At 39.4% G+C, this 20,632-nt stretch overlaps 1 protein-coding gene across 1 annotated transcript in view; it reads left to right on the top strand.

The window, feature by feature from the left end:
- LOC143741137 (cadherin-12-like) overlaps positions 1–20,632 on the top strand; it is a 180,274-nt gene that overhangs the window by 45,244 nt on the left and 114,398 nt on the right. The window lies entirely within an intron of this gene.

The following is a 20,632-nucleotide window of genomic DNA, read 5'->3' as shown; positions in this document are numbered from 1 at the left end:
GGACCAAATGGAAAAAAAACAATAATTCAGAATGAGTGTTTCCATTAAGTAAAGCGTTGCAAATTAACACAATTATCATTTGCTTGGAAAGTGCTCTTATGGGAGAGCAGGAGTGGAACAGGGCTTTACAGTCAGACTAATAAAGCTTCTCGTTTAACAGGAATCAAAAGTAGAAAGATGGAGTATTAGGCATGCGAGTGATTTATTGGCTTGGAAGATTTAATTTCCTACTCTATAATAAAGTTTTTCAACAAGGGACACTTACAAAGTAAAAAAGTTGCTTTTACAACCTCCATCACTCATAAGGTTACCCGATGCCGGTTCACTTTTCTGCACACATTGAACAAAATTTATCAAAGCAACACGCACACATAAATCGTTCCATCTGGGATATTAGACGGACAATCACAGAAAATCGAAAAAGAGCACAAGAGTGGCTGTTTTTCTTTTAGTGGCCTTGAGTCTCTGGAAGGTCTGTATTAGGAATATTTTAGCTAAAAACTGTTTTTTGATGGAAAAAAATGTGTTTGTACATTTGGAGGTTTAATAAAGAATGATGTGTCAATCAAAACAGCATAAGCTGAATACCATTAATATTCATTTGTAAACTACAGTGTTCTCTCACTGACACAATGCACTTATGAATAAAGATAAGTCTAGAATCTGAGTGCAGATAAAGCCATTCCTTATGAATTAATATGATTATTCCAAGTCATCTCTCAGATTGCCCAGTGAACATATGCTGCAGTTCTAACCAGTTCATTTAAAAGTTCTGGTGTTACAAAGGAAAAATAAACTGAGAAAAGTTCCATATTTGAGTCAGCTTGTTAGCAGATGCTTTCACACTAAAAGTGACAAAGAAGGAGGAGTTATTTTCTGATGTACAGTCTAAAACTATGATCCAAAACATAGTGAGCTGCTTATACACAGAGGAAATGAGGAATAAGCTGATTGTGATACAGGTAAAATTAATTTTAACATAGAATATATTCATGTGATGCAAAGCTGAATTTTCAGCATCATTACTACAGTCTTCAGTGTCACATGATCGTTTACCAATCATTATAATATATGTCAATGAATAAATATTATCAATTTTGAAAACATTGGAAACCATAAAATAAATTTTTCAGGGCTGTTTAAATAGAAAATTCAAAAGAACAGCATTTATTAAAAAATGGAAATCTTCTGTAACATTATACATATCTGTATTTGATCAATTAAATACATCCTTGCTGAATAAAGGTAGTGTTTTTTTATTTTAAAAAAATCTTACAGGCGCCAAACTTTTGAATAGTAGTGTCCATGTTATAGTTGTTTTCTTATAGAGTACAGTATTACCGTCAATACCTAAAAACACTGATTCAAATAGATCAAATGATAAATATAACCCAATATATGTGCATACTATTACATTATTAGATTAGCAATGTGATCAAATAAGTTTATCAGGTAACACTTTATATTACGACCCGCAAACAACTGCGTAAGTACACGTGTAATTTTACGGTGTACGTTTGTGTAATTATAGTGTACTTATGTGTAGGTATAAGGGAACAATATGTTATGTTTTGGGTAATAAAGGGGTAACAAGCAGATATACAACATGCAAAGAACTTCGTAAGTAAACCGAAATTACAGTGGACATTTCTGTAATTATAGTGTACCTCCGTGTAGGTATAAGGGAACAATAAGTTAAGTTTTGGGTAATAAAGGGGTAAAACCAGATATACAAGCAAATTATTTTAAAACTAACAGATACCTATTCTGTTAATATATTCCATGTACAAAAATTGTACATCTGTTGTATATAAAAATTGTTATCACATTTCTGGCAAAATATGTTCTTGTGCAATGTAGTTACAGGGTAATTTTGAGATCTGTGGGTTGTAAATTAAACAATTAAACTATATATATATATATATAGCACCATCTCTGTCATTGCAATACAATATGAAAGTTTATATATATAAAACAAAACATGGTACGTTCTAAACTAAAATCTTAGCAGAAACTATTTTTTTGGCTTAACGTTAAGTAGTTTAGTAAGAAAAGCCAATAAATTAAATTTGTATCATAGTGTGCTTACATACAGCCATATATATATATATGTATGTATGTATGTATGTATATATATATATATATATATATATATATATATATTTATATATTTATATTACACGTTTAATTTACAACCCAGAGATGTCAAAATTACCCTCTAACTACATTGCACAAGAATATTTTGCCAGAAATGTGATAAAAACTTTTATATATAACAGACATAAAATTTTTGCCTGAAATATATTAACAGAATAGGTACCTGTTAGTCTTAAAATAATTACATTATAAATAATTTGCTTGTATATCTGGTTGTACCCCTTTATTACCCAAAACTTAACTTATTGTTCCCTTATACCTACACGGAGGTACACTATAATTACAGAAATGTCCACTGTAATTTCGGTTTACTTACGCAGTTGTTTGCGGGTCGTAATATAAAGTGTTACCGTTTATCATATTGATTCTAATGACATAAGTTGGGAGTTAAGCTGAATAAGAATTTATTTTCATCACATTGTTCATTAACTTTGGTATGAGATACATGAAAAGACACTTGAGAGTAACAAAAAAAACTGGAAAAAATGTTCATATGTGTGCATACTGTAAAAAAAAAAAAAAAAAATGTATATATATATATATTGGTTAAAGCAAGTATTGGTCAGTTTATGCTTATGAAGCTCAATTTCATTAAGCATTCTTCCATAAAATGTAGGCAGTAAACAGCAAGCTCACTAGGTCTCTTTAAACTGTGGATAGCCTGCTAACACATCAGTCCAGGTCCTGTAGCAGCTGAAATAGTCCCATCTCTCTTCCTGTCTATGCTGATGCTCATTGGTGAAGACTAAGAGGAAGCATTGCTCCAGAAACAGGCTCCATTGCTCTGCAACGCTTTGTAGATTCATCTCTTGAACTGATATCAAAGGACTGAAAGCTTATGCTCAGGACAAAGCAGGTTTCAGACCCATAAATGATGTGTCATTGCTGCTAGTGTTGTTGAGGCTGCAGGGTCTTTAGATTCCTCTGCTCGCACTGACACTGTTTCCTTACTGATCTTACTCCCTTTTCTCCGTCGAACACATCTTATGTCTTGCTCTGAGATCCCTTTTCTGATTTCAAACCACGGCTTGGGCTTTTAGATCAGAATGTCTAACACCAGGGGTTTTGAACTTGACGTGTGCTTCTTACTTGCTTTCAGGGTGTTTAAAGTCACAAAGCTCCAGATTTGACAACTGCCCTGCTCGTTTTCATTTGCTGTGTATTTATAAAAAGGCCTGGTCTCTGGAATTCTGACATGTGACAGGTAGCTGGAAAATCTAATGTCCAGATGCTTGGAGCCATCTCTAAACTGTCAAATGATGTTTCCCTCTCCTTTTCGTTTGCTGGTTGCATCATAGGCCCTGATTCTTGGCAGCGAGGCCTGATGTGCTCCCATAGGGCTGTGCTGACTCAGCGCCTCGCGTATCTCTGCTGTTCCTTGCCCACGGCTATCTCTGTCTGTGTGTTCACACTAGCTGTGTCTTCAGGGGGTAAAGGAGAGTTCATTTCTGTGATGTTATGGCAGCTGCGCAGGTCAGGCAGAAGTAGATCAAGGAGAGTGTAAAAAGATGTGGAACATGCAGACTAAATCATGAGATTCAAATTAATGCGAACCATTTAAATAATTCCACTTTTTATTTTAATCAAAGGAATAGCTCAGCAAAAAATTTAAATGCAGGAACACGAAATCAGGAATTCTTAATCATCATTATACAGCATTTATCAATTCTTCATTTACCAACTGTTTTTAAGCTCCAACAAGCTTTATAAAAAATATTGAAAAATAAAGTCATCCATACAATTTGTCTATAGTCTAATGGGCTGATTACATGACACCGGTTTCAACTAAAAAAGGAGCACTTTTTATGCGTTTTGAAAGTTCATTTACACAACAATGGCGTTTTTAGGACCTGAAAATGCTTTGGGGAAAAAAAAATCAGTTATCATCTCAGTGTTAACTACAAAAACGCTAATTTGTGAACACAGATATGTCAAATGCATGTGTGTTTCTTTACAAAGTTCCATTGCCAACTACTGGCCTTACAGGAGAATACAGCATGTTTTGTGGTTTCGCAGATCCATGTAAACAGGGATCATTTTCACAACGTTGACGTCTGTATGTGTCTGTAAATGCAAAGGAAAAACGTTCTGTTCCCCTTCAGGGAGTACCGCTGCGTGAAATCGCAGTGGGAACGCCCTTCAGCGTGACGCGTCTGAAGCATGAATGAAATCAGTCAATGGAGAGATGGAGCGTCATAGCGAGTGATGTCATCGACCTGGAAGCTATAAATATCCCCTGAGCACACAATACGCCAGCTTTTTGTTACTTCAGCAAGCTCTGTGTGTGTCTGAAATCTATCGATTGTGTTTGTCTGTTTTGACAGGAGTTTCTCACTATATATATATATATATATATATATATATATATATATATATATATATATATATATATATATAAACCAATATGAGTGTTAAAGTGACGAGCGAGCAATATAGAAAGTGTGTTTCCCCCTGTACACGATACACCCCGGGTGGGGATACACATCAGCTGTGTGTTGCTTGTTTGAGATTGCAGCATGCCCAGTCGGCTCTCGAGGGGATCGATTGTGAGCATTGCGAGCGTTTTCCCTTGAGAACTCTGCGCTCGCGGCGATCGCTCTTCGAGGAGAGTGGTTTGCTGCGAGCTCCCCGAGGCTCGGGTCCCGCTTCTGTTGAGGCAGAGCGGCGGCACTTGTCTTGGGGCTCGCAGATGGATCTCACTGGCGACGTTGAAACAGGCTCCGCCCTATCTCAGCTATCTCCGGCGAGATCTAGTGCCTCTCAACCGGCTCTGGAAGCACGCGCTGCGGCGGTTACTTCTGCCCGGGTCGAGGCACATGATGTCGAACTTAGATTATCCAGTTCTGAGGAGCTCGATGTTGAAAGTTTTGCATCAGAAGAAACTGACTCGTCACCCCAGCATACTGCTGAAGAGGGGCTGATAGATGTGTTATCTCGGGCTGTTGAAAACTCAGCATCGAGTGGCCAAGTGTCTCCGGGCCACCAAGGAGACCACTAAATCTATCGGCCGGTCTATGGCAGCCATGGTGGCCACAGAGAGACACTTGTGGTTGAGTCAGACCTCTATGAAGGAGAAAGATAAGACTCTCCTTTTAAATGCTCCAGTTTCACCTGCGGGCCTCTTCGGTGACGCTCTTCACTCTGTCACGGAGAGATTCCAGGAAGAGAAGAAACAGGCGGCTGCTTTTCAGAAATGTATGCCCCTTAAAGTGCGTGTCACTGGGGCTGCTGAGCGAGGGCAGTCCCAGCCGCCGAGTACCTCAAAAGGAGTGCAGCAGAAACAGAGTGTCGCGTCTCGTGCCCCCCCCGCAGAGAAACTGGAGGGACGAGGCGGGGCGCTCTCCGGCGCGACCTTCTCGGGGTAGGGCTGATCTGAGGACCGTCATTATCGCCAAAAAGGCCGCGTGGAAAAAATCCTGACGTGCTGAACGTCAGGACTCTGAGGGTGGTCCCCATCGTGGAAGATTTGAGTTCACTGCACAAAAACACGGTGCCCTGTCTTTCCCGATGGCCTCAGGGGTCTGCTCTACTAACCCTGCCTATACAGGGCGTAGAGAGACTCGGCGAGCGATTTCCCAAGGGACGCTCGCCCCCTCCGAGGAGGGTTGTGGAGTGCCCAGACCAGCTGTTCCCTGCCAGTGCGTTACAGGGCGCTGTGTCTGTCACTCGGGATGTTCATCCAGAGGCCAGCCTCGAGAGGCTGGTTCCCTTAGTACAGTTCCTGGCGGAATGGAAAATTCTCCCCAATGTTTCTCAGTGGGTCCTGAATACTATAGAGAAAAAGGAGCTATAGAGCGGGTTCCTCCACCCAGCAGGGAGTTAGGATACTACAGCCGGTACTTCATCGTTCCGAAAAAAGATGGAGGGCTGCGTCCCTTTCTAGATCTGCGTCTCTTAAATCGCGCTGTTGGGAAGCTCAAATTCAAGATGCTCACTCTCAAGCAGATCGTGTCACAAATCAGATCCGAGGACTGGTTCGTCACGATAGGTCTAAAGGACGCTTACTTCCACGTATCTGTCCTCCCTCAACACAGGAAGTTCCTGAGGTTCGGTTTCGGGGGCGAAGCTTACCAATATCGGTTCTTCCGTTCGGCCTAGCACTGTCACCCCGCACGTTCACAAAGTGTATGGATGCGGCTATAGCCCCGCTGAGGCTGCAGGGCATCCGTATTCTGAACTATATAGACGACTGGTTAATTCTAGCTCAATCAGAACGACAGGCGGTTCGGCATCGAGATGTCGTTCTTGCTCACATCAAGAAGTTGGGGTTGAGGCTCAACGCCAAGAAGAGTGTTATTTCTCCATTACAGAGAACCACTTTTCTCGGTGTAGTGTGGGATTCGACGATGATGCAGGCACAGTTGTCACTTGCTCGTGTTGCTTCGATTCTCGCCGCAGTAGATCAGGTCAAGCTAGGTGTAGGGTCTGGACCAATCAGACACACACTAATTATTCATATTCACTATATTTAATGAATATAAAGGTCTATGAAACTCTCCCCCAAAACTAACCTCACAAATGAAGTTACTTTGTCAGCCGGGTGTCCGGTTACAGAACACTTTAAGACTGATAACAGACTTTACGACCTCAAAGGAATGTGGCCACATGCGCCACATGCTTAAGAGAGAGAGACCATCTTTAATTAAATAAACTTTGCGGTGTTACTCTGATCTATGAAGGAACATGCCTCACAGAAACTGTGATGATTTACTGTCTCGTGTACGATTAGGTATAACAACATGGTATGTTTGATTGGGGTGTATGTGGTTGAACAACCACCCAACGGTCAATATAACCTCACCTGTATCATGCTTCCTACCAAATTAATCCTCATTTAATGACACACACTTTGATGTACATCACCTTCTCTTAGAATGCAATGTGAATTTGTTATGTCTATTTGAGCTTGAATGAACAGTCTAAGCATGCTGGGGACAAAGACCATAAATCAACTAAGAGCCGCTTCCCCTCTCGGACATGTCACCTTACTCATAGGTCCATTCAAACCCTAGGGGTTGGTTCTTTCTCAGGGTATATCAGAGGCAGGCAACAGTGACCGCCCTCTCTTAGTTCTTTCATCCAGCCGCAACACTGTTCTGGGGATACTGGGGAAACCCCTCCCCCTCCACGGGGGCCCAAGGGCCCAGCAGGCCTCGATTCCAACCAGAGGTGGGCTCAGGCAGGAGAGAGAAGACTCTCTCACAAAGAACCAAGGACAATCTCAGGAGTTTTGGAACAAAGACTCCAACCAACAACGACTCCAATCACCCATCCTTTTGACTTCCTCACTTCTCCTGGGTGCTCGGCGTGGCCTCAACAGAGTCCCAGGCCTTGACCAAACCAATCATGCGTTCCTGGAGAAAGAGAACGCTCAACCAACTTCCACTTGACGCTGCCGGAACCATCAACGACTTCAATTTTCAACAACTTCAAGAATTGTTCCCATTACAAATGCAAGTATTCAATTCAATGAAATGTGAAAATGAAATTCTGATGGTTCTCCTCATAGACCCTCTTCCGGTTTCCAATTTCATCCTATCACTAACCTATTTATGTATTCATGTGTGTATGTTGTTTAGTTTATTTATATTCATATAAATATCTATATTTAGTTAATAAAACTTGTACATAATATGTATTTGGTTCTGTTTTGTTTGCAATACAAGTCACTTTACGATCACGTTTTTTGCTACTGGCTCAAAGTGCTGTACAGGCGAAGAAATAATTATTCTTCTGTGGCCATGGAAGATACCCTTTTCTTAGAATAAATTAATAATCAAAATAGTTCTTTGGACGAACTGATTAATTGATTGTAATATTAATTCAGCCACATCAAGTTAATCCAATTAACTGACCCAAATATTTATAATTAATAATAAAAAGATATTATTGATTATTAATGTTTCCAAAAAGCTGAGTTCCTTACATAGGCCAGTCATCCACGGTAAAACAGTTCCAGAGACTGTTAGGTCTCGTGGCAGCTGCGTCCAACGTGATACCTTTTGGCCTCCTGCACATGAGACCGTTACAGTGGTGGCTCAGAACCAGGGGATTCTCCCCGAGGGGAAATCCGCTTTGCATGATCATGAGTTTGCGACGGTGTAATTGCGCCCTGGTTATGTGGAAAGATCCTCGGTTTCTGTACCAAGGCCCTGTGTTGGGAGCTCCTTGTCGTCGCGTAATGCTAACGACAGATGCCTCTCTCACGGGGTGTGTCGGGCGATCATGAGTGGTCGCCCAGCTCAGGGTCTGTAGGAGGACCATCACCGTCTATGGCACATAAATTGTCTAGAGATGTTGGCAGTGTTTCAGGCACTGAAACATTTCCTCCCAGACCTAAGGGGCCACCATGTTCTTGTCCGGACAGACAACACATCGGTGGTCTCTTATATCAACCATCAGGGGGGTCTGCGTTCTCGCCCACTTTACAAACTGGCATGTCATATCCTTCTATGGTCCCAGGGGAAAATTCTTTCTCTGAGAGCTATTTATCTCCCGGGGTATTTAAATCAGGGGGCAGACATCCTGTCGAGGCAGGGGCCGAGGCCCGGGGAATGGAGTCTTCTCCCCGAGGTGGTGGAGCTCCTATGGGAACATTTCGGTCATGCCGAGGTAGACCTATTTGCTTCCCGAGAGACATCACACTGTCCACTGTGGTTCTCTCTCAGCCTGCCACCCCCACTGGGGTTGGACGCGATGGTACATCTGTGGCCGAGGTCACGTTTGTACGCTTTTACCCCGATCGCTCTGCTCCCGGGAGTTCTGGAGATGGTTCACCGGGACGGGCTCAGTCTTCTGCTAATAGCCCCGTTCTGGCCGGCCCGAGTATGGTTTGCGGACCTAGTGTCTCTCCTCAACGGCTCTCCCCTGGAGATACCGATCAGGAGAGATCTACTCTCTCAGGCGAGTGGGTCGATCCTTCACCCCCGCCCAGAACTATGGAGGCTGTGGGCTTGGCCTCTGAGGGGGCCCAGCTCATAGATTCTGGTCTCTCGACTGAGGATTTGATAGAAGTTTGGAAGAGTAAAACAAATTATAAAGGTAATTGTGAGATAAAGGTCTTAAATAAGAAAAATAGAAACAGTCACATTGCAGGCCATAAAGATACAGTCAATTTGTGAAAAGTAATTATGAGATATACAGTGAACTGTTTTGGTAACTAGAAATTTATTTTTCAAATGTATTTCAAACAAAAAGTTAGGTTTGGTTTCACAATATGAAGCTATGCATTTTCTTGAAAAAAAAACTGCTTCTCAAACTGTGGAACATGTTCTGTGATGAACTAGCATTACCCTACTCTGCTTAATTAAAAGGAAAACTGTCTTAATGTCTCCTCATCTAATGTACATGAACATCTAATGTAATGACATTCAGACATTATTAAGTGTAACTTAAGTGTCTAAATAATCAATTATGAGCTGCCTGAATATTCTACTTTTGTGTTCTTTAGAAAAATAGCAGCATTAAATTTAAAATGACATGGGAGTGAGTAGTGAATGCCAACATATTCACACATTTTGGTGGACTACCCCTTTAAAAACAGTTCTTATTTTGGTCTACAATCTGTTTGGAGAAAAGATAAGAAGAAATAAATGTGTTGCAACAGCCCTACAGTGGGATGGAGTTCTCAGCACTGTTGTGAGATTTAAGTGAGAGACACGATTGGCATTTAATCCAGTCTGCCCGAGGTCTCTCTGGGGCTTAAGCTCCATCCGTGCGGGTTAGCTTCCCTCCTTCCTCCTGCCTCCTGCCCAGGGCCAGGCTGTGATGGAGGACATCTATGGGATGGGAGCTCAGGCCACCAGCACAAAGCTGCAGGCAGTTGTTCCAGATGGCTGGCTGGTTAATAGGAAGCTTAGCTTGGGGGTTTGAGTCACTCAAATGACCGTTTCTCTGGTGGGTATGTCTTCGACAAACTGTGGACACTGAAAAGCTCCTGATCCCATGGTGTTTACACAGCAATGTTGTATTGTCTGGAACATACAGCAAATGAACGGGAGGATAAAAAATGTGTCTAAACCCTGGCAAACATGTCACATTTGATTTTAGATCCAGAGGGCTCCAGAGGCACAGACTGTACTGCTACACAACCTTCTGTTGATAAACATCGGTTCCTCTAGTAGCCAAAAGTGCCATTGATTAAGATAGAATCTACAGACAATCAGTGCACCTTTTCCAGCTGAATGGAAGTCACTGGAAGTCCTGAACAGAGGAAAGGTCAGTCAATAGAACAGTATCAGAACTTTCTTTTTCATAGGGTCAATATCAGCCCCCTGGAACTGATTTTCTGTGGAATTTCACAATATTTTAGATTAAAAATGAGAAATAAATGAAGCTAATTTAATAAAGATACTGAGTGAAATAAATTCAATCAGATCCCTATAAAATTAAATGAAACCTTAAATATGACTAAACTATAAACACACACACACACACACACACAAAAAAAACGTTTGACCCGTTTGGGGTCAATAGTTTTTTTTTTTTCTTTAGAAATGCATTAGACAAAATACTCTTATGCTTAACGAAGGCTGCATTTTTTTATCTAAAGTACAGTAAAAACAATATTATTGTGAAATATTATTTCTCTATCAAATTTATATTTTAATATTTTAAAATGTAATTTATTCCTGTGATGTAAAGCTGAAATATTGAGCATCATCACTGGGGTCTTCAATGTCACGTGATCCTTCAACAATTATTCTAATGCTGATTTGATTCGCTGCTTGAGAAACATTTCTTAGTATTATCAATGTTGAAAACAGTTAGAACTGTGATGCATTTTATTCAGGATTCTTTGATGAATAGAAAACTCAAAACAACAGCATTTATTCGATTTTTTTATAACATTGTCTTTATTGCCACTTTTGATCAATTCATTACAATATTTTTTTAAAATAAATACATGAATACAAATAAAAAAATATATATAATGACCACCAAACTTTGAAATGGTAGCGCTTAACACTATGGTAGAATCCATTAGCCAATATCTAACACCCCTTTCTGAAACTGTTAGATGCAGAAGTACCAAACCCATAAAATAATATTTTAAAATATATATAGACTCACTTTAAGGCGTTTTTTCTGCTTATTTTTTGCCATTTTGCCCTGATCCCTGATTGATTTCTGACATTGTAATGCTCTAAACAACAAACTGCCAAGTTGTATTGTAAACTTGAGAGATCAAGAACATATTTGATCTTCTGTATTTTCTTATATACCTTTAGTCTTAGTTGCTTTCTGAGTATCGACCGCATAATCATGTAGAACTGCTTTACAATGATTGCCCTGCGCCAAAATATAACCAGTGAATTGTTTAATAACCCTTTGAATCAAAGCTTGAACAAAAACACAGGAACCAAATATCCATTTGCAGGCATTGATCACTGCTCTTAAATGTCGCTCAGACTGACAGCAGCACAATGTGGAACAAGGGGAAGTAGATGAATGAAGCAAGGGAAAAGCGTGAGGACTTGAGTAAAAGCAATCTGATGACTCGGCATCACAGACCTAATGAAAACTATAAGAACAGCTTGGCTGTGATTCAGATGTACTCGGGTGTGATGGCCTTCATCCCTGAGCTTGGCACTGCCATCCACTGGCACGCATCTTGAATGATCAAACCTAATGTGGCTTTGTTTGCAGGCTTAAGTTCTTTGTTGAAGTTGGAGATCTGGAGTTCTTGTCTATTAGCTTTGAGATCATCTTATGCTAGTGCTCCTAAACATTGACAAATAGCCTATCTTTTAGCAGATAAACACTTTTCAAAAAGGTCTTCCATTTACAAGGAAATGGACCTAAAGACTGATGACCCTGCATTCATCCTATATATGGAGTTCTGGAGTTTGGAGTCTAAAGTTCTGCAACCGGGTTCAGCTTCTTAGAATCCTTTTGTTAAATCCATGAGCCCTTTCTTGATTATTTATTAGCCTGTGGTTGAGTCTGGTACACACTTTATTAGCTCTTTCCATCTTTGTTTTCTCAGCCTGTCTTTATATAAACACTGTCTTTGTCCTGTCTTTCTCCTCCCTGCAGTTTTGGCTACAAATCAGTGATACACAACAACCGTGTTTTTACAAGGTCTTACAAAAGGTGGTCAGGGGTACAGTTCATGTGAAAGCAATCCATCCTAACTCACAAAGATAAACCGCTAGAGTATTTGATGACATATAATTTGCACACTCCTGGTCATTTATAGGATAATATATTTCTCCAAGCTGCTTGTCTACAAATAACTCCCTTCGGAGAGTATCATGCATTCTTTGCATCTTTTAAAACTCAAGTACCATTCTGTATGTTTACCGCCTTTTTGCATTGCAAATTACATCTTAGACTCAAATGTTACTGGTGACATATATTTTTAAGGCCATTTTATTGACACATAAATCTCTGCTGAACATTTTCTAATGGTGAGTAATATGTTTGGAAGTTTCCATGGTGAATTATTCATAAATGTCTATGACAAAGTACAATTTCCCAAAGCAAATCCCACTTGGAAAATTATGGAGCCATCCATCCATCCATCCATCCATCCATCCATCCATCCATCCATCTTCTGTATTTTCTTATATACCTTTCGTCTTTGTTGCTTTCTGAGTATCGACCGCATAATCATGTAGAACTGCTTTACAATGATTGCCCTGCGCCAAAATATAACCAGTGAATTGTTTAATAACCTTTTGAGTCAAAGCTTGAAAAAAAAACACAGGAACCAAATATCCATTTGCAGGCATTGATCACTGCTCTTAAATGTCGCTCAGACTGACAGCAGCACAATGTGGAACAAGGGGAAGTAGATGAGTGAAACAAGGAAAAAGCGTGAGGACTTGAGTAAAAGCAATCTGATGACTCGGCATCACAGACCTAATGAAAACTATAAGAACAGCTTGGCTGTGATTCAGATGTACTCGGGTGTGATGGCCTTTATCCCTGAGCTTGGCACTGCCATCCACTGGCACGCATCTTGAATGATCGAACCTATTGTGGCTTTGTTTGCAGGCTTAAGTTCTTTGTTGAAGTTGGAGATCTGGAGTTCTTGTCTATTAGCTTTGAGATCATCTTATGCTAGTGCTCCTAAACATTGACAAATAGCCTATCTTTTAGCAGATAAACACTTTTCAAAAAGGTCTTCGATTTACAAGGAAATGGACCTAAAGACTGATGACCCTGCATTCATCCTATATATGGAGTTCTGGAGTTTGGAGTCTAAAGTTCTGCAACCGGGTTCAGCTTCTTAGAATCCTTTTGTTAAATCCATGAGCCCTTTCTTGATTATTTATTAGCCTGTGGTTGAGTCTGGTACACACTTTATTAGCTCTTTCCATCTTTGTTTTCTCAGCCTGTCTTTATATAAACACTGTCTTTGTCCTGTCTTTCTCCTCCCTGCAGTTTTGGCTACAAATCAGTGATACACAACAACCGTGTTTTTACAAGGTCTTACAAAAGGTGGTCAGGTGTACAGTTCATGTGAAAGCAATCCATCCTAACTCACAAAGATAAATCGCTAGAGTATTTGATGACGTATACTTTGCACGCTCCTGGTCATTTAAAGGATAATACATTTTTCCAAGCTGCTTGTTTACAAATAACTCCCTTCGGAGAGTATCATGCATTCTCTGCATCTTTTAAAACTCAAGTACCATTCTGTATGTTTACCGCCTTTTTGCATTGCAAATTACATCTTAGACTCAAATGTTACTGGTGACATATATTTTTAAGGCCATTTTATTGACATATAAATCTCTGCTGAACATGTTCTAATGGTGAGTAATATGTTTGGAAGTTTGCATGGTGAATTATTCATAAATGTCTATGAAAAAGTGCCATTTCCCAAAGCAAATCTCACTTGGAAAATTATGGATCCATCCATCCATCCATCCATCCACCACCGTTAATAAATGTTAACTTGTTTCCGCCACAATCTAAATATTAAAAGAGGTAATTGTGAGTTAAAATCTCACAATTCTGAAATTTGTATAGTGATCTAAACACACAATTTTTCTCAATTGTGAGTTTATATCTTGCATTCTGACTTTTTTTTTCGTTTTTTCTCAGAACTGTCAGATAAACACGCAATTGCAATTTATCCAAGTCTGGAACAAGCTTCCATATTTAATACCATCCATGTCAGTGTCTATGGAAATGTTTGAAAATGTACATGTGCAAATACAAACTAATACAAACACTCATGCACAATATATATCAATTTAGCTAAAGCCCTGATTCATGGTTTGCAGTCCCCAAAGATTTACAGTATGCTGCCGAGTACATAGAAGACGAGAGAAAAAAGAATTGCTATGCTGTCATTCTAAAATTCCCCAAAGTAACCCAAGGATCCAGTTACCTTAATTAAAACACCCTTGACTTCTATGCCTAATACAATAATACTCACCATACAGTCACCACACGCACACACCTGTGCCATCGATACAATTAAAGTACCGCATTTACCGTTGAGTGATAAACAGATTTTAGATTAAGGTCTTCATCCAGATGAGCTCCATCTTTCTTTCTCCAGTTTGCCACAGTTGCAGCTGCTTATCAGTTAATCATGTTTACGACAGGCCTGACAACTAATAACTTTCCCAGGGAGTTTCGTCTCCCGCCTCCTAATCGGTGGCGGCAGCTCGGCGAGCCATATGCTCGCTGATTATTGAAGGTGATGAGAATGGGGAACGTCGGGCAACACTCAGGGAATGCTGTCAGGCCCAGGCTCCGTGTTATCGAGAGCCAACATGGAGGTCAGGGCTCCAAACGCAAGGCTTGACACATGCTAATGAAGCGCGCTCTCATCAAGCATGCGGCTCAACGTGGCCCGTCGTAAACGACCGGCGGAGCGTTCTGGACTCTCTCGGAACTAAGGGAGCAGTCATATCCCATTATGTCAGCACAGAATAAGCACTGACCCTCACCATCACTCGGACGACCCACGTCGTGACAGCTTGTCTTGATCGCGAGCACAGGTGGAGGAGGAGGAGAAGAAACCGGCTGATGAGTTTGGACTTTAAAGCAGCATCTTGTGGGTATAAGTGAAAGGGGAAATGCTGCATAACCTTGATACAGTCTTCTCTCCTGTGCCAGCTTCGTTTCAGGTCTATGAAATTAGTCGAAGACAATGGGTGTCAGCAAGACCAGTTCTAATTGAATTAATCTGGCAATGACTTATAGAATTATGCAAATTATAATCAATTTAGAATGGAACTTTGAAAGACATATAATAGACATTTTCTGAAACAGTGGTTTTCATAACATTATAGTTCTATACAATCATTTGACCATTCTCTTGTTGTTTCAAACCCAAATTACCTTTTTTTAGAGGAATATATAAGGAGAAATTAAACAATTGTACTGTTTAGTCTTTTCCATGCAAAAACAATGAATAGGGACTACAACTTTCAAGCTTCAAAAAGGATGCAAAAACAATAAAACTTTTTAAAAAGTGGTTCGTACCTAACTCTACTGTTTATGGGTGAAGAAACAATGTTTAATTCCTGAATGAATCTTTAGAATTAGAAATATATTTTGAATTAATGATGTAGTCAGTTTACAAAGTTGTTCTAAATTAAAATTGCATGGGGGAAAAGACAATTCTTTAAATTGTCAGTAACACTTTACATTAAGGTTTTTAATTTATAAAATTAGTTAACTACAGTAGTTAACATGAACTACCAAATGGACACTATTTCTACAATATTTACTAGTCTTAATGTTAATTCCTACATTACTAATTACTAAAAAATAATCAAAAGATAGTTCAAGTTCATGTTAACTACTTAATTTACTAATGTTAACAAATGAGACCTTACTGTACAAATACAAATAGGAAAATGATGACCAATTTTATTGATCTTTGAATTATGTCAATAACATCTTACATAAAGTGTACTGGAATTACAACTTGAAATCTTTGAAGCTTCACTGTTCTCTTTCTAGTTCTGCTGGAATTTAGACTCAATATTTCAGAAAATTCCTTGATTGTGAAATAAATATTGAGCGCATCTGAGTATATCTCCAAGGGCAACAACAAACTCGCATATAGGATCGATATTTTTAGTCTGGATCACGCCTTCTCAGACTGGCAAAATTAGGCTAGGTAATTTGCCCAGACCCACCAACGCTAATTAAATGCAAATCATCAAATGAAATCCTGCTGATGGGTTGGTTTTCCTTGAACTTTGTTTAATCCAATCCTTTAATTGCTTAACAGGATCAATCATGGAACCTTAATTAGCCTAAATGTCCAGATGCGTTTAAGTCATTCAGGTTATGGAGATTGGAAGAATGTAATGGAGGCTGGCAGTCTGAGGCTGTCTGGGAATTCATCTACTGCAGTCAGTCGTCTCCTTGAAATGCAGCGAGAATGCTTCCCTCTCCCTGCCGGTCCACTTTCTCTCTGTACGGTGAGATCAGTCAGTGAACGGATGCTATTTTGCTCTGCTAAATAATTTTACAATAGGCCTACCGCTTCCAAAAGTGGTATGACGCAACTGACACAGGCCTCCGTTTAAATCAGCCGCATTTTGACCGAATGACTAGGCTAGAACTGCTGAAGTGATTCTGTAATTGAGTGAAATTCAGAGCAGTCTCAAGCAACGTCTCTAGTTGTAGAGAGATATGTGTTTCACAGGCGTCGAATGAATGCGATGAGTTTGACTTCAGGTTAACTCAATCTATGCTGAAGTGACAGAGGTTTCTAAAGTGTTGATATAAGCCTTCTACTTGCGGTGGAATCAAGGACGTAGGCTTGTCTTTAACATTATATAGGGACATTTTAAAATCAATAGAACTATATAGATGCACCACACTTTCGCCTACACAGTGAAATTGCCTGTTACAGTTGAACAGATGTTCTTGTCTTGAAGGAGTATGAAAAAGCCATAGCTTTATGGGCAGGGATCCAAAATAATTAATTTCAAGTCAGTTTAATGTAATTTAATTTGAAATGACTAACACAGCCAAGTTGATTGTAGAAGTATATTGTACAGTCAGTCACAGCATGTTGAAATTTTGATATGGATTATTCTGAAGTCTCTTATACCCAAATCTACAATGACATAAAGATATTTTCTTTTAGTGGAAGACTTTGTGTTTAAACCACTTGAAATAAGCATTCAGATGTGCAGAGATTGTCTCATGCATTCCTATCAAGTTAAGACACAAACGCACATTCATCTGTTTGCTTTCTTCATTCACTCACTGCATAGCAAATACTAAGCATACATTGCATAGTACATTAGATAGTAAATATGTATTCTAATCTGATTCAGCAAGGATGCATTTCATTTGGGACAACTCATGGAGCCTGAAGTTACTGCAGATATTTTATAACCATCGCTTAAATGTATGACCCTGAATCATTTTCACGTTTGCTTCTTGATTAGAACAGGCAGGTTAAATTTCACCAGCCGTGTCTCGCTCTATATTAACCAGTCTGAAGTGTCTCTTTGATTTTTTGTTTGGCTTTGAAAAAGGCTGTTTCGTCTGAGAGCATCCAGGGATAAGAAGTCAACTGCTTTTCCATCAACACCTCCCCTGCAGGAGTATCAAGTCTGGCAGGCTTTAAGAGCTACTCCTCTCCCTGGCCTCCTCCGACCACTCTTGGTGTGCCAGCACCTCCAGATCTATTGTGAGCTAACTGAGAAACCTGGCAGGCCTGGCTTACTGTTTACACTTGATGCACTTGAATGCTGCCAAACTACCACTGGGTGGTAGCAGGTGGGGTTCAGCACTGGCAAACTGATAAGCACATTGACCTGGGCACAAAAAGCTAGTGATCAATCCCGAAGCCAATGAAGCACACAGGAGAGGCGAGATGCACTCAGGCATATCGGAGAAATATAGGGTTGGCATTGGTGTTAGAGCTAGCAAAACTGAAAATCTTATGGGTGAACTCATGGGTGTCGGAAGCAAAAAAAAAAAAAAAAAAAAAATGTGGGTAGGTCATCCTCCAGATATTTTTTACTGTAGAAGATTAGGGGTGTTCCAGAAGCCAAATACATTTTTTTAAAATCTCTATGCAATAATGAGTGAAGTGAATGAGTGAGAGTAAAAATGAAACAAGCGCAAATCTGTCTATGCGTGCATCTCTCAGAAATCAGAGCTTGGCAAGAGTAATATCAACTCAAATAGACTACTACATGTTCTACGATATGATATCGTATATTATTGTATGTATATTTAAATGATTTAAGCCTCACACAATATGATAGGCTACTCAAATGAATGAATAAGCACAGCACGGCCACAAATCAAACAGCGCGTTAATTGCCATCTCTGGGCGTCTCCATCTCAGCAACCAAACCAGCTCTAATAGCCAATAATCAACTAAGATTCATATACATTAATTAATTACTACTTGATATGTCTATTTAAACGTTTTAAACTTTGTATGATCTGTATTCTAACTGTTAGAAGCTGCGGTTCCCAAAGGAACCTGAGACTCGCGCTCGGGGCAGCACATGCGCATTGGCTCATCTGGCCTGAAAAGTAAGTGTTTGATGGGACTCTGAATGAAGGTGGAATGGATTTTACCAGCAGAGTGGAAATCAACACTGTAGCTAAAACGCGGAATGGAGTTACATTTATTATGGCTTTTCTCAAGTGGAATGGATTTGAGTGACGGCGCTCTGAAAAGTGAACAGACATTATGCGCTGAATTAGAGGATTTTTGTATATTACCCATATACAATGGTTCCGACGCCCATGGGTGAACTGGATTTACAAGATCGATGAGGTGTTGAGCACAGGCTCGCAATGATATACAGTACATCTGTTACAGCATCGCATCAGGAGGTAGAGGATGGCTAGAGAAACACTTGGAACTGTATTATATAACCACAGCATTAAATGTAAATACAGATTTCATATACTTTCATGTCTGGCCATGCATTAGACGAATACATCATCCAAGTGCCTCAATTGTATGAGAGCAGCGGTCTCGTATAAGTCTCTTTCAGCCCCTTGACATTACCAAAGATCAAAGGCCCAACAAAAATATTTTATAATATTAAATCTTAAAATCCCCCTGTGGTGAAAATTTAAGTTTTAATATTGTTTATATGTCTATGTGGTGTGTTAAATATGCTTTAAGACAAACCATGTGTAAATTCATAAGTCTACACCATTGCTGAGTAAACCAAAGTTTGAAGTCAGTAAGTAAAAAAAAAAAGGATGCATTGAATTGATCAAAAGTGACAGAGTCAATACATGTTTTATATTACACAATATTAATATGTATAATAAATCTTTTAGCAGCACAATTGTTTCCAACATTTATAATAATTTATAAAATGTTTCTTGAGCACAAAGTCAACAAATTAGATTGATTTCTGAAGGACCATGTAACACTGTAGTAATAATGCTGAAAATCATGCTTTGTCATCATCAAAACAAGGACATTTTATTAGCAGTGCAAAAGTGTCCAGTTGGAAGGCTTTCCCTTCCTCACCAAATTGTCTGAACTGATCTCAAACCGTGCTAATTTGCCTATGGCATCAATATCTGAAGATATGACAGTCCCCAGTAATTATGGTTACATGATTTGTCTTTGCTCTTGGATGTATCGTGTGGTCCATTGCATCTCATATATGATTAAATGTCATCCAAATTCACGCTGAAAGGTTTATTTGCTGTTTTTGTTTTTGAACAAGGGGAATATGCGTCGTCCCTTTCTCAGAGAAATTAACTGTTTGATTAAATTACCATCTAATCATGGTAATTTAGGAACCTGACACATCTTGTTGAACGCATTCCTAGGCAGAGATACTCAGATAACCACTAGCTCGTTACAATCCTTGATGGATCTGAGCAATAATTGCAAGCTGCTCCTGGTGACAGCTTCTGTGCAAAATTGCTGACTTTAATGGATTTGCTTTTTGCTAACAAAGTGACAATGGTTATTCTTAACGTGATATGATAATGATTCACAGATAAATGTTCGCTACATTTTCCCATTGAACTGTACGTAGTGACAATTGTGTGTGCATGTGTGAAAGTGACAGAAAAACTGTATGGTTATTGTCAGAGCATGCTATAAAGTTATAAAGAATAAAAAGTCACATTCAAGTTCTAATTTACCAAAAGTAGTCGCAATCACCTTTTTTTTCAACTAATAATAACACTTTTTAGGACTGGGTTATTGACAGCTACCGTAAAATATAATGTTATCAGTATAAATATGTTACGATTCAATGCATTGCAATGCATCACAACATCATAAATCGGATTGTGACTGAAACAGCATTAAACACAGCCAGTGTGTCCATAACAGAGTGAATCTCTGTGCTTATTTGGACGACTTGCTTCTTCAATCGATCGGTTGGACATGATATGGATGCACAAAATAAAAATATTGATAAAAGGATCTAAAGCACAATATCATGGCAACAAATATCACTCTATCTATATGATTGTATCAGCACAGCTCTAATAACAAATATTTATATAAGCCATTTAGGAATAACAAATGATGGGC

This window comes from Siphateles boraxobius, unplaced genomic scaffold (genome assembly GCF_051911475.1).
Source record: "Siphateles boraxobius isolate OS27281-9 unplaced genomic scaffold, OSU_SipBor_1 1, whole genome shotgun sequence".
Lineage (NCBI taxonomy): Eukaryota > Metazoa > Chordata > Actinopteri > Cypriniformes > Leuciscidae > Siphateles > Siphateles boraxobius.
Note: the sequence above shows the minus strand (reverse complement) of the source record. Positions and strands in the feature narration are given on the sequence as shown.